Below are 17,925 nucleotides of genomic sequence, written 5' to 3'. Positions count from 1 at the left end.
TTAAATAATCAGGCTTGAAAACGAATTCCTTGAGAACTGCTTTTTGTGTTTACTCTGTTGTCCTTCCCGCACATCTCCCATTAACTATCACGCTTGGCTACGTACGGTGGGGAAATAAGTTCAACACACGGTACGAAGAAACATTTAGAAATATGCTGGAGAAGAAAGAAAGAAAAACAATCAGACATAGCAAACAAATATCATGCCCATAGGTTGCAATTTTTGCGCCCAACTATTTCCCAGCAACGTGCCACCTGTCCAACACGGGACCCGGCAGAGAGCATTGACTCCCCCGAGCAGCTCCGCTGACACGAGAGATATTCTGCAGGATGAGAGGGCAAGGTCACCAATTCATCCATTATTTGAGTCTCGCGTTATCGGCCGGCGCTCGATGTGGCGTTAATAATTGAAAAAGAGCAGCGGCACGTCGGTTTTTTTTGTTTTAATCACGGCTCAAAATAACTCGGCGAGCATTAATAACAACCAAGCGATAGGGAGCTGTTGACGTTAAGGATCCCACGGACCTGCCATTTCTCAGAAATTCAGGCACAGTCGACTTGCGCTCTCCACAATTGGCAGCTCCGTGACACTCACAAGTTGTGGCTCGGCTGAGACTGCTAAAGCCTCTTGTCATCGACCAGTCAAAGCCGCAAATAGCCAAATAAAAAACCCGCACCGCACAACGGGAACTTGTGTCGCCAACGTCACCAACGTGACACAAGTTACTGACAAAAGGGGCCTTTGATAGCACATTTCTGCGTCAGAAAGAACGTAACACAAAATTTTTACAGAATGCTGTGGAGTTTGAAGAAAGCGTGTTTTTCACAGTCATCGTGTGTCATTTAAATTGGAGGATTGACAAGCCAATGTCGCGTCATTTATCTCTGGCGTTTGCCTTTTCTCACCCGTTCTCTCCATTCTTTCACAATATCCATCCACATCCCCTGCCTCGGCATAGATCATCACTGTATACAGGTAATGTTTGAGATGTATCAACATTTTAATTTGGTGCTGGAGGATTTGTTCTTGTGGCATTGTTTACTGTTTGTAACCGGCCGCCGATCCAGGTGTCTCCTCGCCTGGTTTTCTAAACGGTACTGTAACTTGATAACAATCCTTAGAGCAATGGTGAAAACAACATACTAATGATTTTCTGCTTGCAGCGCCTTTGCTGAAAGACACGACTAAAATATGTCACTGAAGCAACCCTTGTAACCTCGTGGCGATCAACGTTCAGGTTTCCTGGTGGAAATTGTGCCACCCCCCCCCCATTCATAATCACCGTTTTTTGGGTTTAGATCGCGTTATTTATAAATGTGTCGTAACCCTCCACCACCCGACACGGCCAATCAGTAAAAAAGTGTCACGTTGACAAAAGACAAATAGTTCACTGCTTTAGCCCACCGGTGTTGAAGCGTGAAACCACAACATTTACAATTTGAGTACGACGTTTCGCTGGTAATTGCATCCAGCATCATCGGGCAATTCGCCAGAATGTAAACTGCAGACTCCCACACGCTAATAAGCTGGTGTCAATGTATCATACACATCCCATGCAATAACTTGTCAGCCTCTATTGATACAAAAGCGTCAATCTTATTTGAGTGATAAGTGACTGGAGCTAGAGTGATTGACATCGCGGGATCCAGCAGTGCATTGATAATGACCGATGATGAGAGTGATGAAACGACGTCGAGCTTGAAGACAGTTTATTCATTGGCCCAAGGTTTTTGTTCATTGGGGGAACTAAGTAACAACTGAAAGTCATTGTATTGTATCGACTTTAGCCATGCCATTTAAGTGTTCAATGAGCGACTCAAGGACCAACCGGCTCTGGCTGGAAGGGGTTGGAGGGGGGGATAAGTGCGGCTTTAGGAGATTCTGAAACCTCTTAGGAGCTACTTATCCTACGATGAGGGTCACAAAGGTGCGAGGCTACAGTACCGTCATACTTAATACGTCCTGTGCTTACTGTGAAGGACAGGACCAATTTCTTGTTCGTTTTTCTTTTTGAACCAGGTTACACAACCACAGCGAGCCAGGACACAACAACATTTACCGAATCGGTGCCTGGTTTAATGTACAACAGTAAATGATCGCCCTTATATTTGAACCAAATATTTGAACCGTATATCTCCCGTGACGACGAGGGCCGAAATATCGTGAGTAAAAGTCAAATTCGTCCATAAAATTCGCGCCCGTTTCTCATTCTCAACCGCGTGCGTCTGTGGGAGGCGATTACTGCAGAAAATGATGGAACAACCAAAAAACCAACATCGCCAACCCATTGAAACCCTTCGTCTCGTTCCTTCCCTCTCTCTCTCTCCCCGACTCTCCATCTCTCTCTGGTGCGTTCCAAACAGATACAGCCGAGGCCGCCACGTGTTCGCGAGTGCGTGTCACGGCCGATGCGGGCGAATTGTCCCACTGCGTTGCGACACCCCAAAGGGTTGGGTGGTGGTGGCGGAGTGTGCCAGGTGGCGGCGAGGTTGTTTGGAGGTGGGGTTGGTGGTTGTTGGTTTTGTTTCGAGTTGTATAAGGTAGGGCACGGTATGCTGGAGGAAGGAAAGGTGGGTGGGGGGGTAGTTTATGTAGGGTGCTATGTGGAAGGTGTATTTAGGTAGGATACAATGAGGATAAATACACTACAATTGTATAGGACAGCGGATCTTACACCAGTGGGACGCGCCTCTTTTCCCGTGGAGGAGGGTGGGTTTCTGCACGGCTATAGTGCAGGAGCAATTTAGAATGAGCGCAGGGAAACATTGCACCCCCCACCACCACCCCTCTATTTGCGGCGACAAAACACAGCGAATGCACAAACAATTGCCTTACTAATTGACTCGAGGCGTGATGGACATGCGACCTCTCTGCACTGTGGCCTTAGTCACCTGCGTGTGGAAGGGGCGGAGGAGCACGGGAACCAGTTGTCTTGATTGGGGTCCGCAATGGCAAATCACTTTTGAATCAATGATGTAGGGTATACATTTTTATTTAAAGCTTTCGTGACTGCAGGGATTCATCTTCTTGGTTATTTCGGTAAAGTCACGTAGAAGGGAAGTAATAAAATAATAAAAATAAAACATAATAAAATTATTCTCACGACGTTTCGGCCACAACGCAAGCAGCCGTCCTCAGGTGAAAACCAGGTCCGTCGAGGCGTTTCATGCTGTTTCATTCAGACTCTGTCGCCTCGACGGACCTGGTTTTCACCTGAGGACGGCTGCTTGCGTTGTGGCCGAAACGTCGTGAGAATAATTTTATTATGTTTTATTTTTATTATTTTATTACTTCCCTTCTACGTGACTTTACCGAAATAACCAAGAAGATGATGTAGGGTATGTTACGGCATTAATACAAATTGCGTCTAGTTTATGTCAGAGTGGTGTATGGTGAAGTTGGGAGAGGGTATGTTTAAGTATTACACAGTTGGGCTTGTTACATTATGTTGGTGTATCGGTATGGATAATGTAGGATAGGGTGGTTATACATGAGAATGGTGAGAATAAGAATAGAGTATGGGTAGGATTGGGTACGGGTCGTTATTAGGGGTAGAACGATGTATACATTCATTAATTGCTATTGATTGTAAATTGTTAAAGCTCGCGATCCATGCAATGAATCGCATGTGAAAGAATCAATGCTCCTTTTAAATTGATGTATGTTGAATGTAAAGGGTTCGTGAGACCTCTGCAGCAGCTAGAGGCCACTATATTCATCACAATAATAAAATAATAAATTCACGAATAGAATCACAACTTTTAATTGTTAAAATAATTGAAATCCCAAGAGGGTGTGGAGAATTGTTACAGGCTGACATGATAATAAGGCTAGGCGCTAGGGTATGAATAGGTGGGATAGGGTGGCAGTAGATATACAGGGTATGATTTGGTGGGGTAGGGTATTACTAAGTGGGATAGATACAAAAATAGAATTGGGTAAAGGTATTTATTGTGGTAGAATTTATACATTTCAGCAAGGTTTTCGATTGCATAGATAAATCCCACATAAGGTCATGCGGAGCTATGGCATATAAAATATATTCATCAGTGCCATGAATGATAGTTATGAAGGTTCATTGTGCTACATCAAAGCAGATACTGGAAACAACGATTGGGTTGATATTGTGAGCAGGGTCAGACATGACTGTCCTTGGTTTGATATTCAGTGGCATCAAACAGGGCTGTATAATTTCACCCTTTCCTTTACAACTGGTGGTTGAACTGGTCCACCCAAAACTCTGTGGATATAATAAAACAAAATAGTGCTGTGAGATGATCAAAGGAAGATTTACTAACTTATACTTTAGGAAACGACCAATAAAATTGCAGAAAAATAAGAGACAGTGGGTCTGAACATTTGGAAAATACTAAGTTTATGGAACGAGACACGAATGAAGAAATCAAATCATAAGAAAATAAATATATAAAAATTGGTTTCCTCTCAGCATAACTTAGAAAAATAATTACAAATAACATCATCAAAAATGAGGTTAACATTAAAATTGGATGGGCATATAATGCATTTCAAGAAGTATATATTTGAACAGTAAACGTCTCAGCATAAAAAAGCTACACACATTGGCATTTTTTTACTAATGCAATCTGACCAATAAATGTTCTAAATTGAATCTTAAAAACCAAGATGTGGATGTGTAACTCCAATGTGCTTGTTGTCTGGTTATATGAAACCAAAAATTGGCCAATGATTGAAATTAAGTAAAACATTATTTTTTATAGCATATATCAAAGTAAAATGATGGGAATAAAATGTCAAGTCACCAACATAAAACTTCGAGCATGCATGGGACAGAGAATACTTCACAATTATGAGAATTCTGAGGTTTGGTCAGGTCATGGAAATGGAAAGGAACAGAATAGCAAATATTTTTTTAGAATGGTTACCAGGAAGAAGTACAAGAAGAAGACAGAAAAATGTGGAAAGACACCATGAAAGATTACTGCGTGGAGAATATGTGCACCACGTAAGTTGATGCTGTAGTGGCGGAACTGTATCAACTCATGCTTCGAGGTGTGGTAAACATTACATAAGTTATGTAGGGTAAGGTATGGTGGGGTAGGATTAGGAGTGGAATTTCCTCAGCCTGCTGATACACAACTGCCCTTTGTGAGGCAAACGTTTACTATTCGTAGACATGGGAGACAATGAAGGAAACTTGACAGGCACGACAGATACAACACCTACTGTAGTGAATAGTGAGGCTCACAGTGGTAAAGCAAGGCCATATTGAGGGTATGGGACGATGGATCCCCAACACAATAACTCGATTGCACCTTACCTCCCACCATGACTTACTAGGAGCTAAAGTGCAATAGGAATGTGCTATAATGGAGCCCTTAGGGGTAGGGGAAATTAGGGTGGAATAAGGCTAGCAATAGGGTGAGACAGAGATGTAACAGGGTGAGGTCTGTAGGGGTAGGTAAGGTGGGGGAGCGAATCAGGGTCGGAGATATGGTGGCATGTAGGTGTGCGGTGTGGTGTTGTGGGTCTCTAAGGGTTAGGTAGTAAAATGTCGGATAGGGGTGTATGGTTTCTAGGGATGAGGTTTGGTTCGGTGGTATGTCAATGGCAGGTTATGTGGGATATGGGTATCAAGTTTGGTATGACAAAATCCGAATCTTTATTTGTCCTGGAGAAATTAAATGAGCCTTGAAGCTCTTTTTCACAGATGTCTAGTATTTTCACAGATGTCCAATAAACAGATTACGGTGTCCCAATGGGTGGGATCACAGTGGGAATGTAAGTGGCATAGAGGTATGGCCACCACTGGATGAATGCTTCTCTATGCCATGTCGGTCGTGTGAGTTGTTTGACCGTCTTGCGCCACGCTGGTCATTGGCGTGGGGGTCAGGGGACATTTGTGTTTTTTTGCAGGGCTGGGTAAGATATCAGCTCAGATATCAGTCGTCACTGGTGCTAGCCGTGGCCTGTTAGCCGTGGCCTAGAACTCAACTGTGCGCTAACCATTGTACCAACACGCCAGTGGGAAAGTAGGTGGGATAGGGGTATTATTAAGGTTATGGATGGGTTGCTCCGGGTGGATAAGGTGGGGTTGGCATCAGAATTGGGTGATGGTTGGGTGGGATAGAGATGTGGTGCGGGGTGGCCTTCCTCGAGGCAGGAGGGGGTGGGGGTAATGTTGAGTGGGGTGAGGGTGTGTGGGAGGGTTCGTTAGGCGGGATGCAGAGGGTTTATTACCCTACAGCACTGTCCGTGGTGTGGCGTGTGCAAGGTTTGGGGGGTGAGCTCGGGCGAGACTGTGGGGGGTGGGGAGGGGGTGAGGTGGGTGGTGGGGAGTCGAGGTGGGTTGGGGGGGTAGAGGTGGGGGAGGGGCGTAGAGGTGGGTGGGGGGGGAGATGGGTGGGGGAGGGGTTTGAGGTGGGTGGGGGGGTTGAGGTGGGTTGGGGGGGTTGAGGTGGGGGAGGGGTATGAGGTGGGGGGGGTAGAGGTGGGTGGGGGGGCGTAGAGGTGGGTGGGGGGGGTTTGAGGTGGGTGGGGGTGGTTTGAGGTGGGGTAGGGGCTTGAGGTGGGTGGGGGGGTTGAAGTCGGGGGTAGAGGTGGGGGGGTAGAGGTGGGTGGGGGCGGGTAGAGGTGGGATGGGGGGGGGGGTTGAGGTGGGTGGGGGACGGCTTGAGGTGGGGGAGGGCTTGAGGTGGGGGGTTGAGGTGGGGGAGGGGTTTGAGGTTGGTGGGGGGGAGTAAAGGTGGGTGGGGGAGGGGTGGAGATGGGTGGGGGAGGGGTTTGAGGTGGGTAGGGGGGGGGGGTTGAGGTGGGGGGGTTGAGGTGGGGGGGGGGGTTGAGGTTGGTGGGGGGGGGGTTGAGGTGGGGGAGGGGTTTGAGGTGGGTTGGGGGAGGGGTTGAGGTGGGGGAGGGGTATGAGGTGGATGGGGGGGGGGTTGAAGTGGGGGGGGGGGTAGAGGTGGGTGGGGGGTAGAGGTGGGGGGAGGGTAGAGGTGGATGGGGGGGGTTAAGGTGGGGTAGGGGTTTGAGGTGGGTGGGGGGGTTGAAGTGGGGGGTAGAGGTGGGTGGGGGTAGAGGTGGGTGGGGGGGGTAGAGGTGGGATGGGGGGGGTTGAGGTGGGGGAGGGCTTGAGGTGGGGGGTTGAGGTGGGGGAGGGGTTTGAGGTTGGTGGGGGGGAGTAGAGGTGGGTGGGGGGGTGGAGATGGGTGGGGGAGGGGTTTGAGGTGGGTGGGGGGGGGTTGAGGTGGGGGGGGTTGAGGTGGGGGGGTTTGAGGTTGGTGGGGGGGGGGGTTGAGGTGGGGGAGGGGTATGAGGTGGATGGGGGGGTTTGAAGTGGGGGGTGTAGAGGTGGGTGGGGGGTAGAGGTGGGGGGGTAGAGGTGGGTGGGGGAGGGGTTTGAGGTGGTTGGTGGGGAGGGGTAGAGGTGGGGGGGGGTAGAGGTGGGAGGGTCTCCTCACCTCCCCTCCCCTTCGACGCCCCTCCCCCACCCCCCCGCCCCCACCGCTCTCCCCGTCCCCCTCCGCACTGCGATCCGCGCCGCCCGCGGCCGCCGCTCACAGAGAGCCCCAGCGCCGCGCCGCGTGGATGGACGATCCAGGTGGGGGAACGATGATCGCTTTTTATTGTTTTTACCGTTACACAGACAAACGTCACCATTAAGGATGTTGCCGCTTTCGTTCTCGCCGATGGCGTTGAGCAACGCGGAGCACACGAGGCGCATAGGCAGGGAGAGGAAGCGCGCACACGTGTTGGTGGTGGTGGTGTAGCAATGGGGGTGTCTCTCTGTGTGGTTGTGTGGCAGCAGCAGCAGCAGCTTGAGAGGGATGAGGCGAGTGTTGGGCGCTCCTGGAGGATGCTGCTGCTGCTGATTATGCTGCTGCTGATTATGCTGCTGCTGATTATGCTGCTGCTGATTATGCTGCTGCTGATTATGCTGCTGCTGATTTTGCTGCTGCTGATTTTGCTGATGCTGCTGCTGATTTTGCTGATGCTGCTGCTGATTTTGCTGATGCTGCTGCTGATTTTGCTGCTGCTGATGATGATTTTGCTGCTGCTGATTTTTCTGCTGCTGCTGATGATTTTGCTGCTGCTGATGATTTTGCCGCTGCTGATGATGATTTTGCTGCTGCTGCTGCTGATTTTGCTGCTGATGGTTTTGCTGCTGCTGATGATTTTGCTGCTACCACCCCAGCCACGGGGTAGCTCTGCTCTCGACTTGATGATGTTGATGATGTGTTGATGTGAGATGGCAACAAATGTCGCGATTACGATGTGTATCCGACGAACGGCAAATGTAGCATCCGCGACTCTCATGGGTTTACCGTCACACACACATTCACACGTGTTATATATATCTGCACACACACACACGGATGCTGTAAACTGTTGTGTATTTATACACGGCAGACGCATGTATACTGCCTTGTGTATACAGTAACACACGCTGCAGGTATGCAATTGCAATGTACAGTCCTCCGTCAATCCACTGCTGGATGAATGCCTCGCCACGCCGTGTGGGTCGTGTGGGTTTGTTTGACTGTACATCGCCACGCTGTGGTCATTGGTGGTGGTGGGTTCAGATTTCATTCGTCACCGATGTCAGCCGTGCTCTGGAACTGAACCAAGGTAGCCGGGTCTGTAGCGCAGTGCGCCAATTGCTATGCCACAACGCCAACTCGCCATGTGCGTGTACCACGACTTATACCTCAACAGAGGAGGTGGATGGAGGCACGGAGATGGAAGAGATGCAGGAACATGGAAGGGCAGGGGGGGTGCAAGGATTGTCGGGAAGAGGCAGAGAAATTAAGGGAGATAGAGAGATGCCCGGTTGATGGATAGGTGCAGGGAGATGATAGAGATTCAGGGAGATGGAAGAGATGCCGGGAGATGGAAGAGATGGAGAGATGCCCGGTTGATGGAGAGATTCAGGGGGATGGAAGAGATGCCGGTAGATGAAGAGATGCCGGGAAATGGAGAGATCCAGGGAGATGGAAGAGATGCAGGGAGATGGAGGAGATTCAGTGAAATGGAGAGATCCAGGGAAATGGAAGAGATGCCGGTTGATGGAGAGATGTCTAGGAGATGGAAGAGATTCAAGGGGATGGAGAGATCCAGGGGGATGGAGGAGATGCCGGGAGATGAAGAGATTCAGGGGGATGGAGGAGATGCCGGGAGATGAAGAGATTCAGGGAGATGGAGAGATTCAGGGAGATGGAAGAGATGCCGGTTGATGGAGAGATTCCGGTAGATGGAGGTGAACCAGGGAGACGGAGGGATGAAAGAAGCGAGGGGGGATGCAGGTAGATGGAGAGATGCCGGGAGATGGAGGAGATGGAGGTGAACCAGGGAGACGGAGGGATGAAGGAAGGAAGGAAGGGGGGTGGATGCAGGGAAATGGAAGAGATCCCGGGAGATGGAGGAGATGGAGGTGAACCAGGGAGACGGAGGGATGAAGGAAGGAAGGAAGGGGGGGCATGCAGTGATGCATGGAGAGATGGAGGTGGCGCTCGGGAACTCCCCGCGTGTCTTGCCCGGGCAGAGCCGGGCAGGGACGGCGCCGCACGTGTCCACACTCGCCGAGAGCCCTGGGGCGACAAGCTTCGGCTTGGGCTCCTCGGAATCTGAATAAGAAAAAGGAAACTTAAGATAGATTTCAAACGTACGTGTACATAAATACTGTCGACAAAAAAAATACCCACCCCAACCGTTATTCCCCACTCGAGTTGCGGTGCCATTGCAGCAGCATGCACACAGTCGTATACAAGTGGCACGGTGATTGTGCTTGTTTGTATCTTGCTTAAATGTTGTCACTGGATGCCTAAGTAGGATACAAGTTGTCTATTTTAGGACGATGATCAATTAGCGATCCATCACAAAATCGAAAGTCTGTACAGGAGGCAGCTGAAGAAGCGATACTAAGCCGGACAATTTTGACAATTCACACTTCTTAATTAAGTTCCTTTATACGTACAATAGAGAGTTGTTTTAATTGCCAGCATTTTTTGAAATCCCATTTGTGAACAAAAAAATTGTTTAAAATTATGCCTTTCATTATAATCAGACCAAAGGCCATTTGGGACATTCAGTCCCTTTTGCAAAGGAAACATGAGATAAAGACAAGTTGTAAATTGCACTACTTTAAGTGTTTTCATTAGCTCTGAGGTGATTGGAATCTTTTTTTATTCGGCATATGCAAATTCCAGCAGTGTATTGCACATTCCTGTATTCGTATCTGGTACAGTAGATTTTGAGAGTGGTTAATACCGTGTGCTGTGCATCCCAATCAATGTTCTGTAGTTCATTGTGAAACGTATAAATTTGTCCAACTCAAAATTGTAGATGGAGAAGCCATGGCAAGTTGTTTAGCATAATGCCATCTGAACTTTCCAATACTGTTCTGTAACATTACTCCCCGAGTTGAGAATGTAAACAATATATTAATTTGCATTATATAGAGATGATCAACTTTGTTTCTCGCTTTCAGAATCCTGTTTCCTGTCGTGGACAATTGCCTCATTCAAGTAAAACTCCTTGAAGGGTGGTAAGTGTGCATTGTCCAGGAGCCTAAGTGACCACAGCTCCTAGTGCCACACACACACACTGCTCGTCGTGGGTAAACACACTTGTCTATTTGAAAGTAGAATTGGTCCTAATTAGGAGACGTGAAGTCTATTTATACAGGTGTTGTGTCTCCTGTTGTTTAATGTTGTGCCTACTTGGCTATACGATTGTCACTCCGGTCCAGCTGCAAAGTTTAATAGGCAGATGACTGATTTTTCATGTTCTCTTTCTGACCTCCCACGGTGTGGGAATGTGTAATTGCTAATTCATCATGTGAATTATATTCTCATCAATAACGTTGACTATATTATTATTTTGTGTCATGTATGTATGTATGCATTCTATAGTTTTGTTTGAAACTAGGACCAATGTCGAACAGTAAAGGCACATGCTATTAACAGTTGGCAGTTCATCTGCATTGGGTTAAGTAAGACTCATTGCTGATGATTAAAACTGAATGTTTAAACTGGTCCAGCGTTTTCTTGTTTTAAAGCAATGCTGCTGATAAAATAACTCCCTAAAGGCCATGTGGTCGATGGGATGTGTAAGAAACAAAAGGTATATTTTTCATGCGGAGCTACAGAATGTAGGAAGGTGGTATATTGTCTGCTTAGTTATTTAGTTATAAAATAGTTATTTTGTACCATAGTGTATTCCAGTGCACCATTTTCAAAATACTCAAAGTGTGTTGAATAGGAATTACATCATTGTACTGTGTTCCTAATAACAGACGCTACCTCTCAAATATGTGTTCATATACATGACGGGGACAACACCTGACTGAACTGGCAGTGTTAATGACGCCTCTTTGCATGTGGTCATTAATTGTGTCCCACAACCTAAAGGCTGTTGCTGGTTTCCCTAACTTAATGTGTGCTTGTACGGCATACACCTTGAGTACCTGTCACATGCACATGTTCATCTTATTATTTCTATACACCCACTTAAAGTTCACTTCAATTGTTGTCGGGGCCAGTTTCCAAGACTTACAATTTCCTGTGGCGAAAAACGAATCCAACGTTAATTGTAAAACTCCATAAAGCAATTTCATCCAGAAAAACAGTCGTGTACTGTGCATATGGGCCACCGGTTTTTGTTGTAGATAAGCAGACTTGCATCTCCCTGTACATGAGGGTGGAACGATTTCATTTCAGAGGTGACAGATTGATTCAAGAACGTTTTACATTGTGGCAGAGGTGTGGACTCGAGTCATGTGACTTGGACTCGAGTCAGACTCGAGTCATGAATTTGATGACTTGCGACTCGACTTGGACTTGCATAACAATGACTTTGTCCCACCTATGAGATGTGGACTCGAGTCATGTGACTTGGACTCGAGTCAGACTCGAGTCATGAATTTGATGACTTGCGACTCGACTTGGACTTGCATAACAATGACTTTGTCCCACCTATGCATTGTGGTGAATGATAACGCTTCTCGTGACTACAGGGGTGACATCAACCCTTAACATACAACATACTTAACACATCGAAAAACATACATTCTCACAATTCGATGCATGTATCATAAGCTAAAGGTTTTGACGCTATTGACGCTATTGACGCATTGTTCCAACTCCACTACTATACGCCACTGGAGTGTAACTGTACAGTGTACATGAATGTACAAATATACAGTAAATGTTTTTTGTTATTTTAGATGTGCCTACTGTATATGTGACAGTATTCGGTCAAATGAAGGAATCCCACAGTATGTGTGATGCAGCATTTCCTGGAAGCTAAGGAGTTTGCACTTAAGCCCTAATCCTTATAAAGGCAATTCTGGGTATTTAAAGATTAGGATAATACTGTGGATGGTACTTTTCATGGTATTTGCCCAGGGATCTGGCTGTTTTAATTGAAGTCAAAAAGTTGTGTCTTCATATGATGATTCGTTTAACCGTTGAGCTGCTGTAAATCCAACAGTGCCTTCTGCATGTGTTCAGGAGTCATTTTGATTGTTTTTAATCAGAAGGCAATGTGCTTTGTACCAATAGTGCGTAAGACATTACCACACGGCACTCTAATATTGTTGTTCCGTACAGCAAAGCTTTGCTGTGCGTCGACAAAACTCTGCATTATCCCTTGTGAAAAACCCACACAACATGCAGAACGTCAAGGTTTAGCTATTTAAACATTTTTACAAACTTCGCTATGCCACTGTGTAAAACGTTGGCCTCTGTGTTGCTACATGAACCGAGTTGGTATTTGTTTTCTTATTAGGGCGTGGGAATTTTGTGTTAATTATGGTGGGAACCAAGGTGAGGGAAGGTATCGTCCCACTTGTGGCATGTCTTAACGCATCCTGGGGCTGTGATCTCACATCATGTTCATCTGGTTTTCAGAACCGAAAGAAATGTGGTATTTAAAGGGACTGGCAAATCAGCTGATGCGTTCCACTCGCCAGCCTTGCTGCATCACATTAATGGGCTGGCCGCTTTATTTTGGGCTGTTACTTTCCCGTCCGTTTGTTGTAACCTAACCGTGGTACAATCTATGGCAAATGTATTCTTGTGAAAGCACCAAAGTTCATACTTTGTAGTCTTGTATCATGACTGCAGTATTAACATTTACCAAATAACCCATTGCCTAAAATATTTGCTTTGGGGAAAAAAATGTACTGTCCTTTCGTTGGAAACTTTCTTGGTTGTCTTTCATTTCACTGCATACAGTACTGACCAGCGGTGATCTCGACTTGGATATAAATCACAAGAAACACAGTGTTGCTATAAAACATGTTTTAGCGCAGTTGCTCATCTGTGTGCCATTTTAAACACGACACCGGAGAAACACTGCCAACAATAATACAAAATAATAAAAATCACCGAGAGAAACACGTGTCCACATAACCAACCATGGACACGCACAATACAGGCAGCATCTACATTACTTCTCAGTGTGCCCAAACTCTCGCTGAAGTTACTTAGAACGTTTTATTACCTGGGTCAGTATTTGGGGTCAGTACAGTCCCGTGGACAGGCCCTCCCTGGCGTGCTTCGGGGTGTGGGAGAGGAAGGGCAGAGGAAACGCCTGTGGGCCCCACAGTGGAAATTGGCGCAGCTTGGAAAGAATGCACTATTGTGTCAAGCCGTACTTTAGACGTTTGCGTATTGATCATACCAACAGCTAGGTGGTATTTAAGCAACTTTCCTTAACGTGAAAAAATGTCCCTGCCCAAGACCGACTTGTAATACTACAAACAGTTTTGTATTGATCTGGTGGAGCTGTAGAAAATGCGTGCGCTCTGGTATTGTGAAAGTACCGGTGTATCAAAACGAATCGACATACAGAGTATTCTACATATTTTGTCTTCAAAAAGGAATTCTTGCTTTGAACTAAAATTTGTCAGAACAAAATCCAACAATTATGTTATTATGGCTTGGACATCCATACAATTTAGTAAAATACTCTATCCAATAATTATTTACATACACCATTTTGGTGTGGTTACAACACAAAGATTTAACTTGTGTAAACAAATTTTGGCTTGGCATTGCCAGCCACACTCATGGCTTACAAATAAAAACCCGTTGCGCCCTGTGCATGGACCATTGAAGCAATGAGTTCGTTGCCCCGAGTTGTGATCATTTGCTCCTTTCTTATTGACCGGTTGACCTTTCCAGCCACTCCTTTTTAACTGTAACTGTTGCCTTGGAGACTATTTTACCAGGTCTGTTGTGCGTGGAATGGGAAAGATTGCTCATGTTTATCCTGGCAATGGGAGCGTGACTCTGCTGAGCCAGGCAATGGGAGGGTGTCATCTTGAAATGTGCATTGCTTAAGATTGTGATGTTTTCAGTGATTTCACGGCAATGTTTTCTTGCCATTTTTTTTCATGAGTAAATTTATTATACACATCACTTTGTCAATCCACTGCTGGAGGAAGGAATCTCAACACTATACTTTACTAACCTGGTCAGTGCAGGTTTGTGAAGGGGGAAGCCCCAGGACCAGATACATGGACTTTATTGGCAAATTGATCAAGTCAATTCGTGGATAGTAGGATCCGTGATGTTTGTACCCCACATCACTGCAGATAAGAGGAGTTGTACAGTACTGTATTAAGTATTGTAATGCTATGCATGTTGGCCTTCCTTGGCTTGACTGTAAAAATAACTACGATACTGTGGAACAACCAACAAAACCTAATAAAGCCCTTAATTAAACGAAATGTTACTTTTGATCGTTACTAATTCGATAGAGCACTCTTTTATTTTCTGAAAGCCTTTGGAAGTACGGTCATTTAATTAGCAAAATGTTACTACATTCTTTTTAATAAACTACATACCAATGCAATGGCCTTGTGCTGGTTTAGTGGCCCATCAAAGGTCTTCGAGGTCATGGGATTCCATTTCCCATGGCTGGCTTTTTGCCAGCCGTTTAAAATTATAGGCTAACTGTGTCTGAGCGGTAATCAGCTCTAAAGAGTGAACATTTAGTTCAAAACATTAAAATTAGTCTTCTTGGTTCTTTCGGTAAAGTCTGTGTACATTTTTATTTATTTTATTATTTCCCTTCTACGTGATTTTACCGAAAGAACCAAGAAAATGAATCCCTGCAGTCACGAAAGCTTTAAATCGAAAATTTAAATTAGTGTGCCCTTGGTACTGACTGATCTCTGCACATACAGAGTTCTTTGCAAGATCGCATTAGTTTATAGTCAAGATGTGACATATGCACAGTGCTTAAATATGTACTGTATTTGGTCAGACACAAAATTTCAAACTTTGTAACAATGCCCATTTCTAATTTTAATGCAAGTAAAATAGGCCACTCTTATGAATAGGGAAAGTTAATCGTGTCTGACCCCGTCAAACAACACAGCCTGATGGAATTTAATTCTGTAGTGATTTTACACTGTGTATGCCACACAAAGACCGGATTATGCGTTTCGTGTGGTATAGAAACATGACTTTATGATGATATTTTTTTCTATTGACTTTCTTTTTTGCTCTTGCACTGTAATAATTCTGTAGAAAGTTTCTGTTGAGATATAGCTTCCATGTACATCACCATACACTTACAGTATTTTGTGTGTATTGTTATTCTTGAACTTACGATATTTTAAAAGCTTGCTTCAAACTAGCATTATTTTATGACATTTGTGTTCTATAACACATACTGTGTGTCACATACGTTTTTCATGACAGTATGCTTGGTTTGTTATAAAATACTTTTGGTCAGGTGTGTAACCATGAGTGCTTGCATTCACGAAACTTCCTAAGCAGCATCACTGACTTAGCTGCTGTTTTATGCAGTGTATTTAAAAGCATATACTATAATTAATTTGATTCATTACTCCATTTTTTTTTTATTTAAACATAGCGAATGCAGTCTACAGCTTACAACATTACTTATTTTTGTTAAGGTCATGGAGTTTTTCATCTGTGGTTTGGCCCTGTGTGATGTGTTGTTATTACTCATGCGAATTGTCAGGCATCTTTAAAGTGCCGCCCGTGTGTTCTTGGCACCTTTAAAGAGCAAATAAGTCAAATTATGGGTTCAACCATGACTTGCAAATTAAAATGAAAAGTCTCAACGGAATTTACGTGCTGAAACTTAAATTGGATTTATTTGTACTTCAAATTAACTTTTTAGTACAGCACGGCTATTGCACCAAAGGATTACAAACATGATGATGCTGGGAATGTTAAGCCTTTGAAAATGTGGCATTCGCAAATGTTGAAACGCAGTCTTTGCAGAATATATCATCAACATGAACGGTTTTCTCTGTTGCTGTGATCTCATTGCGGTGCTTTGGATTTCCACTTAACTTTGAACTCATGGCCTTGAATTCCATCAGAGATTATATTCTCATGTTAGCAGTTATTGCTGCATTATATATTTTTACCAATGAAAAACGAGGTCCCAAAGCCATCTCCGTGCCTCAGCAACCAATTTATTTTTAACTCCCTAGGAATGCACACAGCTTGCCACTCACTGGCCAAGGGTGCTATGGCTAGACGAGGGTGTGTGTGGTGAGACTAGGGTTGGGTGTGTGGTGTGTGGCTGCCACTTGTGGCCAAGCTTGTCCTGGCAGACGATCTCATTTGTTTGCTGTGCAAGTGTGGTTGTTTGCATCTTGTGTGTCACTGTCACAACAAACAGTGGTCATTTATCTGTTTCCTCTGGCCTTCTCCCCCCCCCCCCCATTTCACAAATGCTTGGAGCACCATGGTCACTTTAAAAGGCTGCTTAAGTTTGGTGGTACAGAATTCTTCCATGTGCGAGTTGAATCACCGGTACGTTCCACAGTATCGTGGAAGTGATGTCCAGTCTGACAATGTTGACTTTGCATGTCTTTATTTTCTTCAAAATATAAGCATAAATATGACTGATCTAGTTGAATATAATTAAACCCTTGCCATATTCATTTAAGTATCGTGAGTTATTTAATTTAAGTGTACAGAGTTTTTGATAAATACATTTAGTGTAAAGTATTTCGCGTTTTGTTCTGCTTTTGCTTCCTAGAACCTTAATAAGAAAATATTCTTTAAAAGTTTTTTTGGGACTACCTAAATTGATTACTCATTAATGTATGTAGTCCAGTGGAGGCCAGTTAGTTTATTTTATTCAACACTTTTTCTACTTCTACATTTCAATACAAGGGCCATGTTCCTCTCAGAAACGCCTGTGTTGTGGTGTCCCACAATGCTCCATCCTCAAGCATCTGCTTTTCTCCAGTATTTCTCAGATGTCTTGAGAAAACCATTTCCTGTTTTAGTGTCAACTTTAATTTCTTTGGTGATGACACCCAGCTGTATATTGACTGCATGAAGCCATCCTCACGGTCTACTCTTACATCTGTCCTGTATGTTGTCTCACTGTATTTGGACCTAGCTTCTAGCTACATTTTGGAATACAAAAGTACGTATCCTCATTAGCAAAAGGTCCAAGACTACAGTTTTGAGTGCACCGTCACATCCTGACTCAAATTATAAATGATCTCCTTTAGTCTCCCCAAATTCGGTATCTTTGAACTCCAGATCTAAAATGCCAGCAGTAGCAGATGTTTTACCTGCACCCATAACTGATACCAGATCACCTTATTATTCCAGTCCCTCCTCTCACTCTGTGCAATTCCAGATCAATTATAGGATCGCACTCACCATCTTCAAGATCTACCATTAACTTGCCCCCTGCCTGTCTATCTCATCTTATCGCACTCGATTCCCTTCCATGCACCATACACTTCAGCAACCAAGGATTTTGTTTAAGAATTCAGTTAAAATTTGCTCAGAGGGAGCTTACTCATTCTTCTCTGCTGTCCTCATGGTTTGGAACTCTCATCCCCTCTGTAATTTGTGCTGTCAACTCCCTGTCCCTGTTCAAGTCCAGGCTAAAGACCGTCCTGTAACTGACTGCCTCTCTTCATAAAATATA

The 17,925-nt window shown here is 44.9% G+C and overlaps 1 protein-coding gene across 3 annotated transcripts in view; it reads left to right on the top strand.

Annotated features, from left to right (window-relative positions):
• The first annotated feature begins 7,497 nt into the window (after positions 1 to 7,497).
• The window catches only part of LOC144728293 (protein TANC1-like), a 113,514-nt gene continuing 103,086 nt past the window's right edge, over positions 7,498 to 17,925 (top strand). For all 3 annotated transcript variants that reach the window (XM_078607631.1, XM_078607621.1, XM_078607612.1), the window contains exons 1-2: positions 7,498 to 7,579; positions 10,466 to 10,522. The gene's annotated coding sequence lies outside the window, so the exon portion shown is untranslated. The remainder of the gene's footprint in view (positions 7,580 to 10,465; positions 10,523 to 17,925) is intronic.

This window comes from Lampetra planeri, chromosome 2, assembly GCF_965212315.1.
Source record: "Lampetra planeri chromosome 2, kcLamPlan1.2.h2, whole genome shotgun sequence".
Lineage (NCBI taxonomy): Eukaryota > Metazoa > Chordata > Hyperoartia > Petromyzontiformes > Petromyzontidae > Lampetra > Lampetra planeri.
Note: the sequence above shows the minus strand (reverse complement) of the source record. Positions and strands in the feature narration are given on the sequence as shown.